This window comes from Equus asinus, chromosome 4 (genome assembly GCF_041296235.1).
Source record: "Equus asinus isolate D_3611 breed Donkey chromosome 4, EquAss-T2T_v2, whole genome shotgun sequence".
Classification (NCBI taxonomy): domain Eukaryota; kingdom Metazoa; phylum Chordata; class Mammalia; order Perissodactyla; family Equidae; genus Equus; species Equus asinus.
This window is the reverse complement of record NC_091793.1, coordinates 69,110,818-69,130,190: the sequence shown is the minus strand read 5'-3', so window position 1 is coordinate 69,130,190 and position 19,373 is coordinate 69,110,818. Positions and strand designations below refer to the sequence as shown.

At 42.4% G+C, this 19,373-nt stretch overlaps 1 long non-coding RNA gene across 2 annotated transcripts; it reads left to right on the top strand.

The window, feature by feature from the left end:
• Positions 1-6,076: 6,076 nt before the first annotated feature.
• Positions 6,077-18,794, top strand: LOC139045089 (uncharacterized). 2 transcript variants are annotated; one of them, XR_011502758.1, is made up of 3 exons: positions 6,077-6,434; positions 7,609-7,803; positions 17,877-18,794. It is a non-coding gene; the product is annotated as an uncharacterized lncRNA (long non-coding RNA). The 2 variants fall into 2 exon arrangements; XR_011502757.1 differs by lacking the exon at positions 17,877-18,794 and adding an exon at positions 10,902-15,447 and having other exon boundaries at positions 6,081-6,434.
• The last annotated feature ends 579 nt before the right edge of the window (positions 18,795-19,373 follow it).

The window sequence follows — 19,373 nt, the reverse complement described above, 5'->3', positions numbered from 1 at the left end:
TCATTAAGGTGAATTCAGGTATGAGAGAAATCCTAATGTGATAGGATTCGTGGCCATACAAGAAGAGGAAGAGGGGCCAGCCTGGTGGCGCAGCGGTTAAGTTCGTTAAGTTCGCACATTCTGCTTCTCGGTAGCCCGGGGTTCACTCGTTGGGATCCCAGGTGCGGACATGGCACTGCTTGGCAAAAGCCATGCTATGGCAGGCGTGCCACGTATAAAGTAGAGGAAGATGGGCACGGATGTTAGCTCAGGGCCAGTCTTCCTCAGCAAAAAGAGGAAGATTGGCAGTAGTTAGCTCAGGGCTAATCTTCCTCAAAAAAAAAAGAAGAGGAAGAGAGATAGGTCTTTCTCGCTCAAGGCAGAAGCACCTAAGACAGGCCCTGTGAGCACAAGCGGAGAAGACAGCCGTCTGTACCCAGGCAGAGAGCGCTCGCCAGAGCCCAACCATGCTGGCACCCTCATCTTGGACTTCCAGCCTCCAGAACTGTGAGAAAATCCATCTGTCGTTTCAGTCACCCGCTCTATAGCATTTCGTTATGGTAGCCTGAGCTAAGGCAAATACCATCTGTACGTTATCTTCAAAATTTATATCTCAAGCTCAGACTTCTCGCTTGAACTCAGGCCCATAAATTCAACTGCCTACCTGATGTCTTCACTTGGATAACTGACAGACGTCTCAAACTCAGTGTTTCAAGCTAAGTGCATGATCTCTCACCGAATTGGTCCTCCCCTCATTTTCCCTCCTCAGCTGATGCCTGACCCTCTTCTTCCAGCTGCTCTGGCAAAACACCAGATATTACCCTTGACTCCTCCCTTCCCCTACACATCACATCCCATTTATCAGCACAGTCGATTGGCTGTACCTTCAAAATATATCTAAAAAGTAGACCAGTTATCACTCTGACCAGTGCCACAACAAGCACCTCCCATCTGGATCCTGGCACCCACCTCCAGTTCTGCCCCCACTCCTCCTACAGTCTGTTCTCAACAGAGAAAACAGAGTGGTCCTGGGAAAATGTAAGTCAGGTCACAGTACCTTTTGGTTCAAAACCCTCCAATGGCTTCATCTCATTCAGGGTAAAAGGCGAGGACCTGCCTATGGTTTATAAGGCCCCAGGTGGTCTGACCCCTGTCATTTCCTGCTAATTTTCCTCTCATTTACTCCACTCCAGCCCCACTAAGCCTGTGGCTGTCTCCTTCCTCATTCCTGTTCTCATATATTTTTACACACGCTCTTCTTTTTCCTAATTGGGCTTATGAGACGTTAATCTATTTATTGGTCTTTGCAAAGTACCACTTTGGATTAATGAATTGCTGCTTCTCCCCTCTTCCTCCTCCTTCCTTGGTCTGTTTTCTCTCTATTAGTGTCAATATTTATTAATTCTTTCCTCATTTCTTTTGGTCAGTTTCGTTATTCTTTTTTTGTTGTTTAACATGATAATTAAATTATCTTGTGTGCTCTTTCTCCTTCGTTGTCTTCTTTAGCAATGAAGTAACTTTAACACGTGTTTGGCCCCGCTCTGCTTTTGATGCATCCCACAGGTTTGGGAGGAAGTGTTCTCCTTTTTTATTACTTATAAGATAATTTACAATTTCAGAGTGGATACTTTGTAGAGGAGGGACAAACTCTTCCTCTCCACTCTTAGGATCACTGGCCGGAGCCAGGAAATCAAACTGATAAAAGACAGGGTAACAGGAGAAAAAACCTAATGATGTACCTATGCACATGAGTTCACAAAGAAACGTGACTCAAGGAGGCGGTTAAATTTGGGGCTCAGAGACCATCTTGGTAAAGGGCGATAAAGTGTGGAGAAGAAGCGAGACAAAGGCAAGGGCTTTGGAGCTTCTGCAGATGAGTAAGTTTGGGAAGGAGACTAGCAAATACATGGCAAACAAGGGCTGCTTCGTAAGGCTTGTTTTACAGATGAGAATCATCTCAGATGAGGGGTTGCCTCCTGTCTGCAGGGTACTTGTCTTCCTGCAGCAGGAGAGGGAGACACCTTCACAAACGGAAGTGTCTGCTACCTTTACAAGGGGAAATTTACGTCCTGCTTTTAGACAGAAAAGGGGAGGGCAGAGAGCCGTTTGCCATCAGCTCGCAACAATCCTTAGCCGAATGGGATCTGATCCCCTTCATCTTCTTTGATATAATGATTGGGGAGTGTATTTCCTAATTTCCAAGTAGTTAAAATTCTGCTTACTTTTTAAATTTTTACTATGTTGGATTATGATCAGAAAAGTAAGGTTGACACTTTTTTGAATTTGTTCATTATTATTTTGTTTTTTTGACAAAAACATGATCAATTTTTGTAAATGCTCCATGGACATAAAAAAATTTTCAATATGAGGGACATTTCTCTATATGTCTATTAAATTATATATTAATAATTATTTGCTTTTGCTACATGGTAAATTAATTTTTATCTATTAGGAATTTTTTTTAAGTTAAAAAAAATTTTTTTTGAGGAAGATTAGCCCTGAGCTAACATCTGCCACCAATCCTCCTCTTTTTTGCTGAGGAAGACTTGCCCTGAGCTAACGTCCATGCCCATCTTCCTCTACTTTATATGTGGGATGCCTGCCACAGCATGGCTTGACACGCAGTGCCATGTCGGCACCCAGGGTCTGTACCAGTGAACCCCAGGCCACCAAAGCAGAATGTGCAAACTTAACCGCTGCACCACCTGGCTGGCCCTATTAGGGATATTTTTGATAGTGTTTTCTTTTTGTATTCAGCTCCTAAGTTGTTTAGTGCATGTAGGTTTATTTCTATCATATCATCTTCATTAATTGTGTCTTTTATCATTTCATAATATCCTTCTATTCAGGTTAATTTTTACTACTTTTGTTTGTTTTCCTATCTTTGTCTGTCCCTTTAATTTCAGCCTGTATATATCACTTCATTTTATCTGCACTTCTCATTATCAGCATATGGGTGGGTTTCCATTTTAATCCGATTTAACACTCTATCTTTCTTTGGGAGAATTTGGTCTTCCTTTTCCCCTCCAGATTTGATTAAATTGCTATTTATTTCTTTTTTCGCCCTTTTTTTTAAAGATTTTTTTTTAATTTTTTTCCTTTTTCTCCCCAAAGCCCCCCAGTACATAGTTTTAGATTCTTCGTTGTGGGTCCTTCTAGTTGTGGAATGTGGGATGCCGCCTCAGCGTGGCTTGATGAGCAGTGCCATGTCCGTGCCCAGGATTCGCACCAACGAAACACTGGGCCGCCTGCAGCAGAGCACGCGAACTCAACCACTCGGCCACATGGCCAGCCCCCTTTTTTCCCCCTTTTTAATTGGTGAGTTCTAGCATACTTTTTAAAGTTCTACTGCTCATTAGTATTCACATTTCTCTCTGCTACTACATAAAAAACAAATAAATATTTTCACCTCTAAAATTTACCTTCCTTCACAGCTTTACTCTTTCCCAAAGGAAATTGTTCAAATCAGTATTTTTCAAACAGTGAGTTCCAATCCTCTAATGAGTTGTAAAATTAATTTAGTGGGTTGTGATCACTTTTAAAATAAAAAAAGAATTATAATAGAAAAATTCAGAGAACATAAAACATAGTAAAAATTTTGTTTCAAAAAACCATGCCTTTGGGCCAGCCCAGTGGCGTAGCAGTTAAGTTCGCACATTCTGCTTCAGCAGCCCAGTGTTCGCCAGTTCAGATCCCGGGTGCAGACGTGACACTGCTTGGCACGCCATGCTGTGGCAGGCGTCCCACATATAAAGTAGAGGAAGATGGGCATGGATGTTAGCTCAGGGCGGGTCTTCCTCAGCAAAAAGAGGAGGATTGGCAGCAGATGTTAGCTCAGGGCTAATCTTCCTTTAAAAAAACCCCAAAACTGGTGATTTTGATTACAGGCATACCTTGGAGATATTGTGGGTTTGGTTCCAGACCACTGCAAAAAAGCAAATATCACAAGAAAGGGAGTCACACACATTTTTTGGCTTCCCAGTACATATAAAAGTTATGTTTACATCATACTGCAGACTATTGTGTGCAATAACATTATACCTGGAAAAACAATGTATATACCTTACTTAAAAAATACTTTATTGCTAAAAAATGCTAACCATCATCTGAGCCTTCAGCAAATCACAGTCTTTTTGCTGGTGGAGGGTCTTGTAGAAAATGCAATACCTGCGAAGTGCAATAAATTGAAGCACAATAAAACAAAGCATGCCTGTGGACCTGTGGGTGTGTGCACGCATTTGTGTACTGGGTCATGATAGAAAATGCATTTCTTAAAATGAGTATGTGGGGGACGAAGAATTTTTCTCTACCCTTGTAAGTTCTTCTGGCTGCTCTAAGAATTAAATTAGATTAACAAGAGAAAATCAAATTTAATTTCATACATATGGGGACTCCATTAGAATATGAGGCCTGAAGACATTCTGGCATTGAGGTTTATATGCTATTCTGAGCTAAAGAGAAGGGGGTAGGGGTCTGGGGCTTCAAAGGGGAGGAAGACAATTCACGGGAAGACGGGAGAAGCAAATGTTTGGTGAACAAAGGTTTGCCGTGTGTGCAGAGACAACGGGACACAGAGAACTTTGTTCCCCAGGCCCTGCTGAGCTCCCCACCACAGCTCACCCTGCTCCTCGTATTTGTCTCTGGCGATAGTTCTCCTTCCAAACACACCCTCCACCTAAATTCTTCTAGGTGGTTAAGGGGAGGGAGCTAAAGGAAAACTGCCTCGCGCCCCAGACACACATTTCGTGGTGGCGAATTTGGCTCCCCTCCAGCCCCGTCACAAAGTTCGACATCCACTGGGTTAAACGCGTTCATATTTCTCGTCGGGTGACAAAGGATCGAGTTCCGAGGCCTTGCCTGTTCCGTGAAAATTATGAGCGGGAAATTGTTTTCTCTTTTAAAGTTCATTTTCCCATTCAAAATCAGAGAGCTGAACCCTGAGAGAAATTTAGAGCAGTGATTCTCAAATTTAAGGGTGTGTAAGAATCACCTGCTGAGCTTGATAAACCACTGATTCCTGGCCCCACCTGAGATTTTGATTAGGCTTTCTGGCCTGAGGCTCATGAACTTGCATTTCCAGCAAGTTCCCAGGTGATGCTGATGCTGCTGGTACCAGAGCCATATCGTTGTGGCAATGATGTAGAGCAGCGATTCTCAAACCTGCGCATGCCTCAGAATCACCTAGAGGATTCGTTAACACGGAGCGCTGGGTCCGGCCCCCAGCTTCTGACTCAGCAGGTCGGGGGTGGAGCCTGAGAGTCTGCATTTCTAACACGTTCCCAGGCGATGCTGCTGCCGCTTGTCCTGGACTCACACTCTGAGAAGCGCTCCTTTAGAGGAAGGAAAGGTCAGCTTTGATGGAGGGCATCAAGGAAAGGGAAGGAGAGAAGCCCGGAGCTGAGAGAGGACCTGCCTCCACAGTGAGGGCTCTAGGCAGCCTGGGGCCTAGTGGATTTTCCACAATAGGGAGAGGAAATAAACCATAAACAACCTACTGGGCCAACTGCCCAACAACAGTAGCCATGGGCCTGTCAACAGGCAGCCCCTAGGCCACTTGGCAGGAGACAGATGTGTAAGTAAGTGAATGCTACTGGCTATTGGTTTGAGCCAAGATGGAGATACAATTTGTCAGCAAGATTGTCCTCCTTCTGGGATATTTCACCCTCACCCTCAAAAGGCCCTAAAGATATTAAGGCAGAAGTATTTCAGTGAGGGGAGAGGGGTCTCATGAAGGAAATAGGAAGACAGTGGAAGGGACTTCCCCCAGATTAAGAAGAAATAATTGTGTATGTCTGTGTGTGTAGGAGCGAGACCTAGGGCTCCCTGAGCAGCAGGGCTGGACCCTGGGGAGCGGCCAGGCTCCGAGGAAAATGGCTGCCTGAATCTAGGCGCCCCCTCTCCCCTCCAAGTGTCACACGGCACAGAAGCAGCATAGCCTGGGGGCTAAAAGGAACCTCGCCTACCCAGACCGGGTGATTCCTAGTAATCTGTGTGAATGATGGCCACGAGGAGAAGGGGACTCACGTGAAAAGGAAAAGTGCCCCTTGCAGCAGCACTTGCCTAGGAGATAGCAAGACTGAAGGTTGTGTTTCACCGCTATTGCTCCTCAGTTAAAGCTGATAAAGGATGGTGCACTTTGCCTGACCCCAGGATGCCAGGCCCTTGCAGGACCTCACTGTCAAATTAACAAACAGAAACCTCATTAAATTGGAGTCAGGAGGCCAAGAGGGGGAGCTCTCAGGCCCTACATGGACAGCAGAGCCCAGCAGGAAGAAGAAAGACTTCCTCTTGTTGACTGGCTGGAAGCTCGGCCAATGAGAGGCTGTCACAACGCAGCGAGTGAAAAGCCCCGCCCCTCTGGACTCTGTTTGCAACAGCCTTTCCGACTGCGGCTTCGCTGTAGGAAGGAGCTTCTGCTCCCTTGCTGCTGGGGGACTTGCACGTGGCTTGCCAAGGTTGCAGACCCTAACTTGCAATTCTTTGCTGATCTTAGCCACCTGTGAAAACTTGTGGGCTTACTCGGTTTGTCTAGAGTGCTAGTTTTCAGAGCTTGCCTAGCGTGACTGTCTTTCTAGTCCTTGACAGCTGACAACACACACACATTTTGTTCTCAGGGTCCTACTCTGAGTCAGTTTCTTCCCTGGCAGGGGTTCTCTTGCAAGCTGACAGACTCAGCTTCGTGACCCTCCACCTCTGCTGGTCTTCATTTTCTTTTCTGGTGTCTGGAGGTCCTACCAAAATTACCCTGACGAACCTCACTTTGCTGAGGCCAGTGTTGCTGGACTCTGAGCCGAAAGGTGCCCTTTTGTGCTCGGGTTTGGTCTCGTGGGGCCCCAGCCTGTGGGTGATTCTCCCAGTGCTGACAGAACTGCGCTCACTCTGCATCCCTGGGTTTATTCTTGTTAACTGAGGGTGACCCAGTTACCGTATCTTGTGACTTTTTCTAATTCCCAGCAGGCCTCGGTGAGACTATTTTAACTTTCAAGTTTTGTCAACTGAGCTTTCAGTCTTGGTGGCTTTTCAGGAGAAAAGCGACAATCAGTGTCATTTCCTGAGCTTGCTTTCAGTCTGTCCTCTGGCTGAAGAAGGCGTCCCTTCTGTGGGTTCTGCGTTAAAGTGGGGGCTGCCGTGCTCGGAACTCTCCACCCCTCCCTCGAGGGGCGTCCTCAGGCCTGTGACGCACGCAGCCTTTCGGCTGGGCTGCACCGCCTGTCGATAGTGTGCCCTCTGGGATCATTGAGGCCAGGCAGGCAGCTCTCACACTTGGTGGGAGAAATTTCATGAATCAGATTACAAGGTTTCTTAAATTCTTTGGGAGCTCTTGTGCTAATTGGTTTATGGAAACTTATGAGTCCTTATATTAATTTTTTTAAAACCTCAAGAATTTCCAAAAGAAAAAATTGATTTCCAATGTTTTAAATGTTTTGGGTCTTTTAAGAAAACCGTTCCTGCTGAGACAGCAGCTCTAAAGGGAAACAAAGATTTGGGTTAATGACCTTGGTTATTATGTTACAAATAGAAGGTTATTAGGTTATAGCTCAGTGCTTTCTACAGTTGAAAGTGTTAATAGTTGTTATTTAAGTGTAAAAAGAGGAAAATTCCAAACAATATTTCTTTCTTTTTTTTCAGGAAGATTGGCCCTGAGCTTACATCTGTTCCCATCTTCCTCTACTTTATATGTGGGACGCCTGCCACAGCATGGTTTGATAAGCAGTGTGTAGTTCCACAACCAAGATCCAGGATGGTGAACCTTGGGCTGCCAATGCAAAGCACACAAACTTAACAGCTACGCGCCACCAGGCCAGCCCCTTGTTACTGAACCAGGTTCGTGTTTGCCCCCTCCACTCCTCCCCCCGAGAAAGCCAAACAGTGAGATGACAACATCGCAGCAGAGAGAGGGTTTACTTCCAAGGCAGCCAAGTGAGGAAGTGGGAGCATGAGCCCCAAATTTGCTTCCCCAAAAAAAGGGACTCAGTGATATTTATGGGATGGGGCAAGGTGGTCTGAAATGTGGAGTGAGGTGATTGGAGGTGAGGAGAGGTGAGGTAATCCATGATCTGCACAAGCGTAGTCAGACTTCATGACTCTTCATAGGACCCATGTTCACAAAATGGCGGTATTAGCATGATCAGAGGGTGGAGTTTTTAGCCTCTTGATGTCGAAAGGTTGCCTATCAGACATCTGCTTGAGCCCCGTTGAGAGGTTGGTGGCCTCAACTGGCCTGAAGTGGACAAGGAGTTCTAATTCCTGAAAAACAGCTCACACACCCATTACCATGGTGACCCAGGCTCCAGGGAGATGTTATCTATAGGACCCTGGTGGGAGTCAGGTAGCAGATTGCCTAAACAGCACAGTTACCAATGGCTGGGTTAAACAGCTAAAAGCTATAATCAGTAACTGCAAAGAGGAAAAAACTTTAGTACCTAGATACTTAATCATCAATGGCTGTTTGCTGGTTTCAATCCCCCCTATTGTTTGGTCACTTCTCATTCTTGAGGGATTTGGGGCGATGACCGATCTAGCTACTTCCTGCTAGATTGGGGCGTAGATCTGGGTTAAAGGAATGACATTTTTAGCACTCATTTGGAAATATTCTCATGTTCCTGGCTTACCAGAAGGACAAGAAGTATAGACAACCCAAATTTTAACAGTCCCTGAAAAATAGACCTAATCCCAGTGGGGCCTCCATCTGTTCTCCAGGTGGGGAAGACATCTGGTCTCAGTTTCTGATAGTCTTTTGTTTTACTGGAGATGCATCAGAGACCAGAGCAATGGCCTATACCCTGATCTTTCAGTTGTCAATGATGATGGCCATCAGCACAGACTCTCTACCTGGGGGTCATCACATTCCTAAGGAACTCAAAAGAACAAACTTATCAAATTATAGCAGCTGACAGGGTTCATAAAATCTACAGAGCATGTCTGGGTTAGTTAATCAGAGGTCATTCAAAGTTACAATATGGTTTCTTCTTTACAATATGGCTTCCCTTATGTTAACCTTGTGTTAACCCGTATCAATCCCCCCTTTTGTTGTTCATCTTCAATCTTGAGGGGTTATCCTGTTGGTGAGGAGCATAGGTTGTTCCATCTCATTGGACCAGTCCCTTGTGATGCAGGTGGGCTCCCAAAGTTCAGCCCATAGTGTGTTAGCAAGTAACCAGGTATTTAATAAGAAGTATTTCTAGAGAGACAAAAAGAAAAACACGGTTAATGGTGGGTGCAAATTATAAACCTTTCTGAGTCCAGGCAGCAGACAGTCAAAAGATTTCTGGGCGTCAGAATCAAAGCATCTTTTGCAGTTTGAAATGTCTCTGATGATGTTATCAGGTCTTCAAGTATCTTACTGAGTGTCTTACACAGCAACAGACGTGAATTCTCTTAAGTTTATATTAATTTGTCCAGCTTCAGTTTGCAAAGGTTCAGGAAAAAGGGCAGGTTCAGTTCTCAATGATTCCAAATGAAAATAATGGGAAAAAAATTGAAAACATTAATTTGGAGATTTGTGGCCAGATATTTCAAGAGACTAGAAGAATTCAGGATCCAGTCCAGTTAACAGATATAAAATAAAAACCTCAAAGACAATTATCAGGACTAGAACCTAATATCCATGAATGTGTACTATAGCTTTTATTGAAACATAATTTTTCTCTCTGAAATCACCCTCATTTTTACCAAAGATAGCCAAATTAAGACTAATTGGTTTGCAAGATAAGTTTCGTTTCAAGAAAATTGCCTCAATTATTTACAGAAGTACAGTAAGAATAGCAAGTGATTATATAGGTTCTTTCAAATCTGCTTTGCTGGAACTCTTTCTGAGGAATCTCAGGTTGAACTTTAAAGGCCTCTCGAGGCCAAGAAAACCAAGCCAAAGACTTGTCATCAGATTTTGCCTGCAATACCTACAGATTTGGGTGGATTCCTCTCTTCTTGAGGACCTCCAATATATTTCGAGTTCCAGGCGCCTGCCAGATAAGTGACCTTCCTTACTTACCCGGGGTCCTGGAATCCTTGTAAACAAGGTACCAGGCCAATATTTCCAAGTGGCTTTGTTCCACAAAGTCCAACCCTTGTTTCTTAAAGGCTGTCTGGTCATATCTGAGTCTATGCCAGTTTCTCTCAAATATGACATTCCAGTCAAAGCCTTGGTAAGATAACCAATGTTTCCAATTGTGTCCTGTTATAAGGAGAACAGAGTCTTATTGAACTTATGGCAAATAACTACATTGCCATGAAAACGATACTCACTCATTAAGAGTTTCCAAATCCTGGAGGGATCAGGCAGGGAGAAAAATAAGCGTTTCAAATCTGCTTACAAAGGTATAATTTATCAAATTGATATGTCATAGTTAGCATGAGAGAAAAAGAGAAAAGACTTCCTTAAATCTGGAAACAGAACATCAAAAAATCAGCAATATCTCAAATGAAAAGTCCTATAAATCATAATCATCCTCATCAGTTCATTCAGTCCTGTGTAATCAATTCTTGATCTTAATCTTCTGTTAGCAGTTGTATGAGGTCATGAGTTTCTCTGTTAGAGTTCTGTAATTTCTTACCCTGTTCAGTTTTACGATCTGAAAGTTTATTAGAAACCTTATTCTAGCTGGCCCAGTGGTGCAGCAGTTAAGTGCACACATTCTGCTTCGGCGGCCCTGGGTTCACCAGTTCGGATCCCCATTGTGGACATGGCACCGCTTGTCAAGCCATGCTGTGGCAGGCATCCCACATAGAAAGTAGAGGAAGTGGGCATGGATGTTAGCTCAGAGCCAGTCTTCCTCAGCAAAAAGAGGAGGATTGGCAGCAGATGTTAGCTCAGGGCTGATCTTCCTCAAAAAAAAAAAAAAAAGAAAGCACTGCAAAGAAATCTTAACCTGTTTGGGGCTGGCCCCGTGGCTGAGTGGTTAAGTTCATGCACTCCGCTGCAGGCGACCCAGTGTTTCGTTGGTTCGAATCCTGGGCACGGACATGGCACTTCTCATCAAACCACGCTGAGGCAGCGTCCCACATGCCACAACTAGAAGGACCCACAACGAAGAATATACAACTATGTACCGGAGGGGCGCTTTGGGGAGAAAAAGGAAATAATAAAAATCTTTTAAAAAAAAAAAGGAACCTTATTCTAGAGTGTCAGAATCCTTTCCATGAATTTCTCTGAAGATGAAACATTTTGCAAAAGCATCAGAGTAAAACAATAACTGTCTGTAAACAACAAGATCCCAAAATGGCAACTGACAAAGAAATTTGGTTAGTTTTGTGACATATAATACTTTAAAATAATAACCAGAATTGTGGCTGACAACCAGGACCAATCAGAATTTTAGGAATGTTATATAATTTTTAAAACATTTATATCAATAACATTGACTCACATAATACCACCCTAGAAAGTTTATCATCACTTATTTGACAATGTTTCCCATGTAATTTAACATACCAAATAAGCCTAATTAGCTTAGTGTCTTCCTCCTTCTAGGAAGCAGGAGGAAATTTCCTTGAGAAGTCTCAGGGGCCCTCTGAAAATCGTCAGAGAAATTCTCTTCCTTCTTCCAAGCCAAATGAAAGTATTCAGGATTTGAATATTTTGGTGGTGGGGAGAGCTTGTCAAAAACATCAAAAGGTTTTAAAACACTTGTTCAGATAGGAAACCATGCTCAGTCATCCATTCAAAGTGACAACAGAACCAGTCAAGGGCAAACAGCTAAAACAGTCAAAAAATCTGAATAGAGACTCCAGTCTTTCTGAACAGAGGGAATTATTGTAACAAAACATAGATTTTCTGTCTTTTAGGTAGACTTATCAAAAATAAAGAAAAAGCCTTTTATAACCTCTTTATCAAGAGCAGACCAAAAGGTCAAGAAAATTATCCTTTAGAGAGAGAAAACAAAATTTTAATTTTTGTACCAGCTTATTGTTTTTTTCATTAAAACTCATTTACTCAATTGGATTTACTTTAATCTTAGCCAACTTGACCAGGCATAAAACTCCCTTCAGAATTTCTCTTTCACAAACCTTCTATAACTTTCTTTTTATATTCAGAATTTGTCCCATGCTTCCTTTCTTCCCTTCTAGTACTTGAGGACAAATTTATCTTTCTTAACCTAACAAACAAAAATACTTCCATTCTTTATAGCTTCTTTACTGAAAACATACATTTTAATTTCCTTGTATACAGAGTTGTTTGCCTTATTAATTTTTAGTAGCTTTAATTACATATATTAATTAGAATTTTTAACCCATATAGATCCTACTAAAAACTAAGCAATTATGAACTGTCCTTTACATTAGCATACTGTGGCTTGGCAAATTTATAATTTTTTTGAGGAAGATTAGCCCTGAGCTAACATCGTGCCCATCTTCCTCTACTTTATATGTGGGACGCGTAGCACAGCATGGTGTGACAAGTGGTGCCATGTCCACACCTGGGATCCGAACCGGCGAACCCCGGGCCACCAAGAAGAGGAACGTGTGAACTTAACTGCTGCGCCACTGGGCCAGCCCCCAATATAAATATGTTTTATAATTTCTAGGAACATGCTACTTCATGGTGCAATCTTAATAAAATACAAGACATGTTTACTATTAGACCCAAACACATTTTAGTTTCTTTGCAATAAGAAGCCAAACATAGATAAACCTAGACATGTCTAATGATAATGTTTCAGTATTTTATCTCATTTGAAAAATGACTGAGGTATTCAGTGAGTTTTTTATCACTCAATTTTATCTAGCAACACCTCAAAGTTTCAAGTTACCAGAAAGATTTTGGAAGCTATTTTAAATATACATGTCATAAGACATAATTATTTTTAAAAGCTCACCCAACACTTTTATCTTTTCCACATTTAGTTTACTCATTCCCAATAATTATTTAGATTGCCTATAAAACTTCATGAAACATTAGACACAATTAGCCATCATTTAAAATTATTTCTGCTAACCAGTTTGGTGACAGAGATTGCATCAGCTTATTCGACCAGTAAATGTAGAATAAAGGCTGCGTGTCTGCATCACGTCCAGTGCTGACTCTGAGGGCATGTCCATTCTAATCAAACCAACAAATTTAAATGAGCTTTCATTTACCAAAGATTAATTTTATAGCATGTTAACTTAAAAAACATTTGGATTAACTTCTTTTCCATTTATAAATAATTTAGGTGAGCGCTTACTTTAAGCCAATTAAACAGAGTTCTCAATTTTGGCCATACCATCTGGAGGTAAAAATATCACACACATCTGACATACATATAGACACACATACACAGAATCTCCACAGCTATTGTTTTAAAAATTACTGCCATGAATCAGGTACAGTAATACAAAGCTCCCTAGGTATGAATCCAAATTTTGTTTTAAGCCTTTTTACTAATATTTGTGGAGAAGACACTCAAGATGCTAGATTTTTGGCAAAGGTGCTCTTCTGGCCATTTTTTTGGCCTTTTCCCCCTTTTATTATTCAGTCTTAGAAATTAGTGATGGGCTAGATAGTCCCCAGAGGATTTGCAAGCTCTCTGAGATAAGGGAAATGGGTGGAACTGCCTCTAGAGCTGCATTTCCAGTCTTACAAGGATTTTCCTAGGACAGTTGCTCTTGATTTCTCAGAAATTGGGTTGTGACTCAAATGACACTATGGGTTGATCTACCTGTCCAAATACAGCATAAAGGCACAGAGAAACCGCTCATGTTTTCTCCAAGATGGAGTTTCTGGGGCATAACCTATCCAAAGTTGAAAGCATTTCCAATTAATTAAAATGAACCCGAGGGGTGAGACTCCACAGATGCTTGGGGCATCCGCATGGTGCTAAGGCTGACTGACAGTAAGTGTCTGACTGACAGTGGGCCAGAGAAGGGTGCAGAGCCTGACCACAGGCGTCAATATAGTTATAAGATTTAGTCAAGTCCCATTCAGCACAAGGCAAGCCAGGGAGGCAAGAGGCAAAGGCTTGGAGCTGGCCGGGGTGGGCTCCCAGTGCCAGGGTTGAGAGTTAAGTCCCTAGCAGAAAGTTTTCCAAGTTTTGACTTTACAGAAGGTCTAGGTTCTGCTCAGGTCCAGCCTGAACTGCACCCCTAGCTGATGACAACAGAGGAGGTGATGAACGAGACAGACAAAGAAGGGAAAGAGGTGATCAGGCCTCACCCTCCCAGCCTCTTCCCAAGAGTCATCAAGATAAGGTCACACAAACAACAGTTCCTGGGCAAGACAGTTTACAGAATAAATTACCGGTCTCCCGTCCCCACAACTGACTTAGTAGGTGCCTAAAATCCTCAATAAGCTCTTGACAGGAGAGAAAACCGGGTTCCAGATTGTCAGTCAACGATTGACCAAGGGGCCAACCTGGAATCACTCCAGGGGCCCAAAAACCAGAGGAGAGCTCCCGGGGTGGAACATGGACGCTTCAACACCAGGCAGAGGTGGGGTTAGGGTGGGGTGTGGAGCTTCCATTAGCATCAGTAACACCACGAGTGGAAGCTGAGATTCCAAATTTGATTAAGTTATTAAGACCAGAGAACTCTCTGACTGTGGCCATGTGGTGTTACAGAAAAATACCATCTTTTTCTTCTTCATGGACTTGTAATTGAAAGTTGTCCAATTTTGAAGAATGCAGCCTAGGGGGCTGCAGGTAGGAATGGAATTAGCATTCCCCATTGTTTCAGAATTTAGACCCGGCTGGTCAAAGTATATTTATGCAGCAGCTAGAACCAGATCTCAAAACAAACCAAACCAAGCCAAGCCAAGAGCACTTCTGTGAGTGGATCCCCTAGTTCTTACTTATTATTGAGCATCCTCGAAACCAAGACCCTCACAATGAAGGTCAGACCAAGGCTTCCTTTGTTGGAAGTCCCGGAGGGCGTCCCCTGCCAAACCAAGGCTTCCTTTCGGAAGTCAGACTTAAACGAAGGCGGAATAAGAATGCGATCACTTGTACCCAAGTTACTCACCAAAAAGACATCTTCCAAACCAAGAAGCTGTCTCTCTACTGAAAGTGAAACTATGCACCAAGCAGTCGGCAGCGCCAAGCCAGGAAAGAGTCCCAGAACAGTCCCAGGAGAAATGCACCCGGCAGCTGCTGGACGCACCCACAGGTCCTCCATACTGGAAAGGGGCTCACGAATCTCGGGCAAAAAGGTCCATCTGCACTTAGCTCCTGGCTGGCTCACCATTTGTTACTGAACCAGGTTCGTTTTTGCCCGCCGCCCAGAAAGCCAAACACCAAGACGATGACATCGCAGCAGAGAGAGAGTTTACTTCCAAGGCAGCCATGTGAGGAAGCCAGAGCATGAGCCCCAAATTGGCTTCCCCAAAAATAGGGACTCAGGGATATTTATGGGATGGGGGCAAGGTGGTCTGAAATGTGGAGAGAGGTGATTGGAGGTGAGGAGAGGTGAGGTAATCCATGATCTGCGCAAGCATAGTCAGACTCCATGCCTCTTCATAGGACCCATGTTCACAAAATGGTGGTATTAGCATGATCAGAGGGTGGAGTTTTTAGCTTCTTGATGTCAAAAGGTCGCCTATCAGATATCTGTGTGGGCCCAGTTGAGGGGTTGGTGGCCTCAACTGGCCTGAAGTGGACAAGGAGTTCTAATTCCTGAAAAACAGCTCACACACCCATTACCATGGTGACCCAGGCTCCAGGGAGATGTTATCTGTAGGAGCCTGGGGGGAGTCAGGTAGCAGATTGCCTAAGCAGCACAGTTAACAATGGGTGGGCTACACAGCTAAAACCTGTAATCAGTAACTGCAAAAAGGAAAAAACTTGAGTACCTAGATGCTTAATCATCAATGGCTGTTTGCCGGTTTCACCCTCAAACAATATTTCTAGTCAAAGGCAATCCTTAGGAAATAGACTACTTTTCTATGACGCCCTCCTGATTTTATCACAGTATAAAAATGATGTTAGCATAATGTTCTAGTCTATGCAAAATTTGCTTTATTTTCTCACAGAAAGGATAATCAATCTGAACTCTATATATTTCCTATACTGTTTTTATTCATTTTAAACTAACATTGTTTTCATAAATGTTTGAGAATGTGAAAATGTAAACATTTGTGTTCAACCAAATTGAATTATATAATCAAAATCTTCATGAAAAGAATTGATTTTGGACTTCAGACATGCTGCAAATTATGTGAATCTGCAGAGGTACTCTAATCAAAGTATGGAAATTCTAAAAATAATTTTTTATGATAATTTTAATATCAATAGTGATTGCAGATTATTTAAGGATGCTTAAATTTCTAAAAACTCTTGCTGACTTTTATATTTGAAAGTAATGACTAATTTTTAATAGAAAAAAATTTCTAGGAAAATCAGAATTCCTAAAACAGAGAGAAAAAAATTACTGAATTATCACAATGTAGTTTTTTTAACCCAATAGTTTTTACTTATATGCTTGCCTATACACAAACATATTCTTTAGAAAACAAATCAAAATGGTAAAATAATGTAATAGATACATTGTTTTATAATGTTATTTAAGATTTAAATTTACATTTTCAAATATAAATGCTATTGGACATTGTATATTATATATGTATATGTTTAAATATATACAGTGCTATAATACCATCAATAAGTAAAAAGCTTAGCTGTGATAGAAAGGAGAGGACTGACAGCTAAGGAAAAATTCTCACCTTAGCCTGTAGTCTGCTCTCCACAGGAGGAAATAAAGAGTTACTCTCGCCTGCTGTACACTCTGAGAAGGTGAGAACTTTACATTGCCTCACCTAGTGCAAACTCTGACTCTCAAATGTCTACTGCTTTGCTTTCATGTCACGTTTTACCATGCTCCTGGGTTGTTTCAAGAAGCAACAAGGAATCTTCACTTCAAGAATAACTAATAGAGGCCAGCCCGGTAGTGTAGTGATTAAGTTCTTTCCCTCTGCTTTGGGGGCCCAGGGTTTGTGGGTTCGGATCCCAGCTGTGGACTTACACATCACTCATCAAGTCACGCTGTGGCAGTGTCCCACATACAAAATAGAGGAAGACTGGCACAGCTGCTGGCTCAGGGCCAATCTTCCTCATCCAAAAAAAAGAATAACTAATAAATTTAATGATTATTATTTTAACTTCTCTTTATTTTAAATATTTTATTGTTACTATGTTTAATGACACAGCCAAGACAGCAACTGTTCCAAGACAACAACATCTTGTTTTTGTGACCAATCTATCCTGATGACTCTTTTTAATATTGCTCTTTCCCAAATTTGCAATCATGAAACTGTTAAGATGTCTTTTACAGCTAAAATATCTTTGGGGTTTCCTGGGCAGCCATGGAGAAACACAAGATTTGGTTCTTCATCTTACAAAGGAGAGGCAATGAATACAACCAGATTCATATGGCATTCTCTAGATTAGCACTGTCCAATAGAGCTTTCTGAGACAGTGGAAATGTCCCAGATCTGCACTGTCCAATACTATAACTACCAGCCACGTGTAGTTGTTGAGCACTTGAAATGTGACTAGTATGTCTGAGGAACTGAATTTTTAATTTTATCTGATTTTAAATAATTTAATTTTAAATAGCTACATGTGGCTAGCGGCTATTATATTAGATAGCACAGGTTTAAAAAACTGAAAACTCATACGAGAGTGATTTTGTTTACCAAACCAAAATATTAAAACCTGAAAATGTCAAAAGAAAACTTCAGTCTTTCTAGTTGAATTACATATAAGTAACTTGTTATTTATATAAGTGTGTTTCAGTGGTTATATACTTTTCAGGTTCAGAAAAACCATGCTCCCAGACCCTTATACAGTGAATAAATCATAAGTATTATATCTTAATAGAGGATTCTACTTCCCTCCATTCTGTATGCTGATTATAAAAATTAACCAGAGCAATTTAGTCATATCAACCACAGGCTGGTTTGTAATTTTTCTGCTTACATTTGCCTACAGGTCCTTTCTAGAAGCGCCAGATCAGAGGTTGAGTTTCCTGGAAGAAATATCATAAAGTCTGAAAGGACACACCAGGGAATCTTGATTATGGACCCTATAGGGAATGAAATGATAAGTTGAACCGTGGCAGGACAAACATCAGCGCAGACATGGTAGTCAGGCTGCATGGAACAGCTGAGTCAGGACTGCCAGCACATTCCTCCTCCAGAGCAGAGGTTGGCGTGGAAGTGACTGCTGAACCCAAGCTCTTTGGATCAAGTTCAGTACCTATAAATAGGCCTACTGATTTACATTTTCTTTTGTTAACTACTTTAAATTACAAAACATTTTGTTTTTTAAATGACCATCCCAATTCTCCTAATTCTGGGATAGACTTTGTATAGATAACACATCTGTTGGACTCAGTAAGGCTGGAGGAGCCTTAGGATATGTAACTAACTGAGTTTGTGCCCCTTCCCTGGATACCAGGAGGTCCCTTCTATTGAAGTTTTCTGCTAAAAATCCCACCAGCTCCAGTTATGATAAGATTCATTCGTGGAAATTAAATTTTGCTTCTGACGAGCTCACAATGAACAACCTCATCAGTAAAAATTACGCCATCCAGGATGATAAGTTTTCTGTGAAGCCAGTTAAAATATCGCAGATCGTGCCACGACACAGGAAATGACTACTAACACTCTTTCTCTCAACTGATCCATCAAGGAAAATCTCTCTGCTCTCCTGTGTTGTAATCTAAGGCGTATTTGGTCATAACGCCTCTCAGACACTTGAGAAGGATACTTAGACAATTTACCCAAATTACAGGGTACACCTGTCATGGCTTCCCGTATTTGTGCGACAGCGTTATCACTACAAAAGTTGGGACTCAGAGAGAGGAAGGGGTGTGTCACCTGGGAAAGGTTCCTCCACCATTAAGGAGCATTCCTACCTCTCTGCTGGTGGCGTCTCAATGACCTGGCTCTTATATCCATGTGCCTGAGATCATGGTTCCAGTACTCCGTGTGTGCGTTTCGTCCTCTGGCTTAGGATCTCTGATTTGGAATGCTGCCTTTGAAACTGTCCCTAACAAAGGCAATGACAGCAAGTGAAGCTGTGTGGACTGTGTCACTATACAGGTTCAGCAAGAAAGCCTTGTCCTAGTTGCTGCCACGGTGCTGGAAACAGACGCACTGTAGTTAACGCTGACAAGACACAGCAGCGTTTGAGCCCTGCCTAATACCTCCTTTTGCGTTTGAGTAGATGCTTCAGGGGAGACAGTGGTTCCTTCATAAAAGTCAAGAACAAGTCAAGTGGTCGTCCCAGGTGGGAACAGCCAACCAATGGGAAGTTTACAGCTGAGCACCAGACAGGAGGCTGTTAGGGGACGTTCTGCGACGTTGGCTGTGTTCTCCCTGCAGCTGCGTCAAGTGCATTTTTAGCACGGTCTTAAGTGGTGCTGCACCACCACTATTCTGTTGGTTCACAGGCTAGAAGATTCTACAACAAAAGAAACCAAAG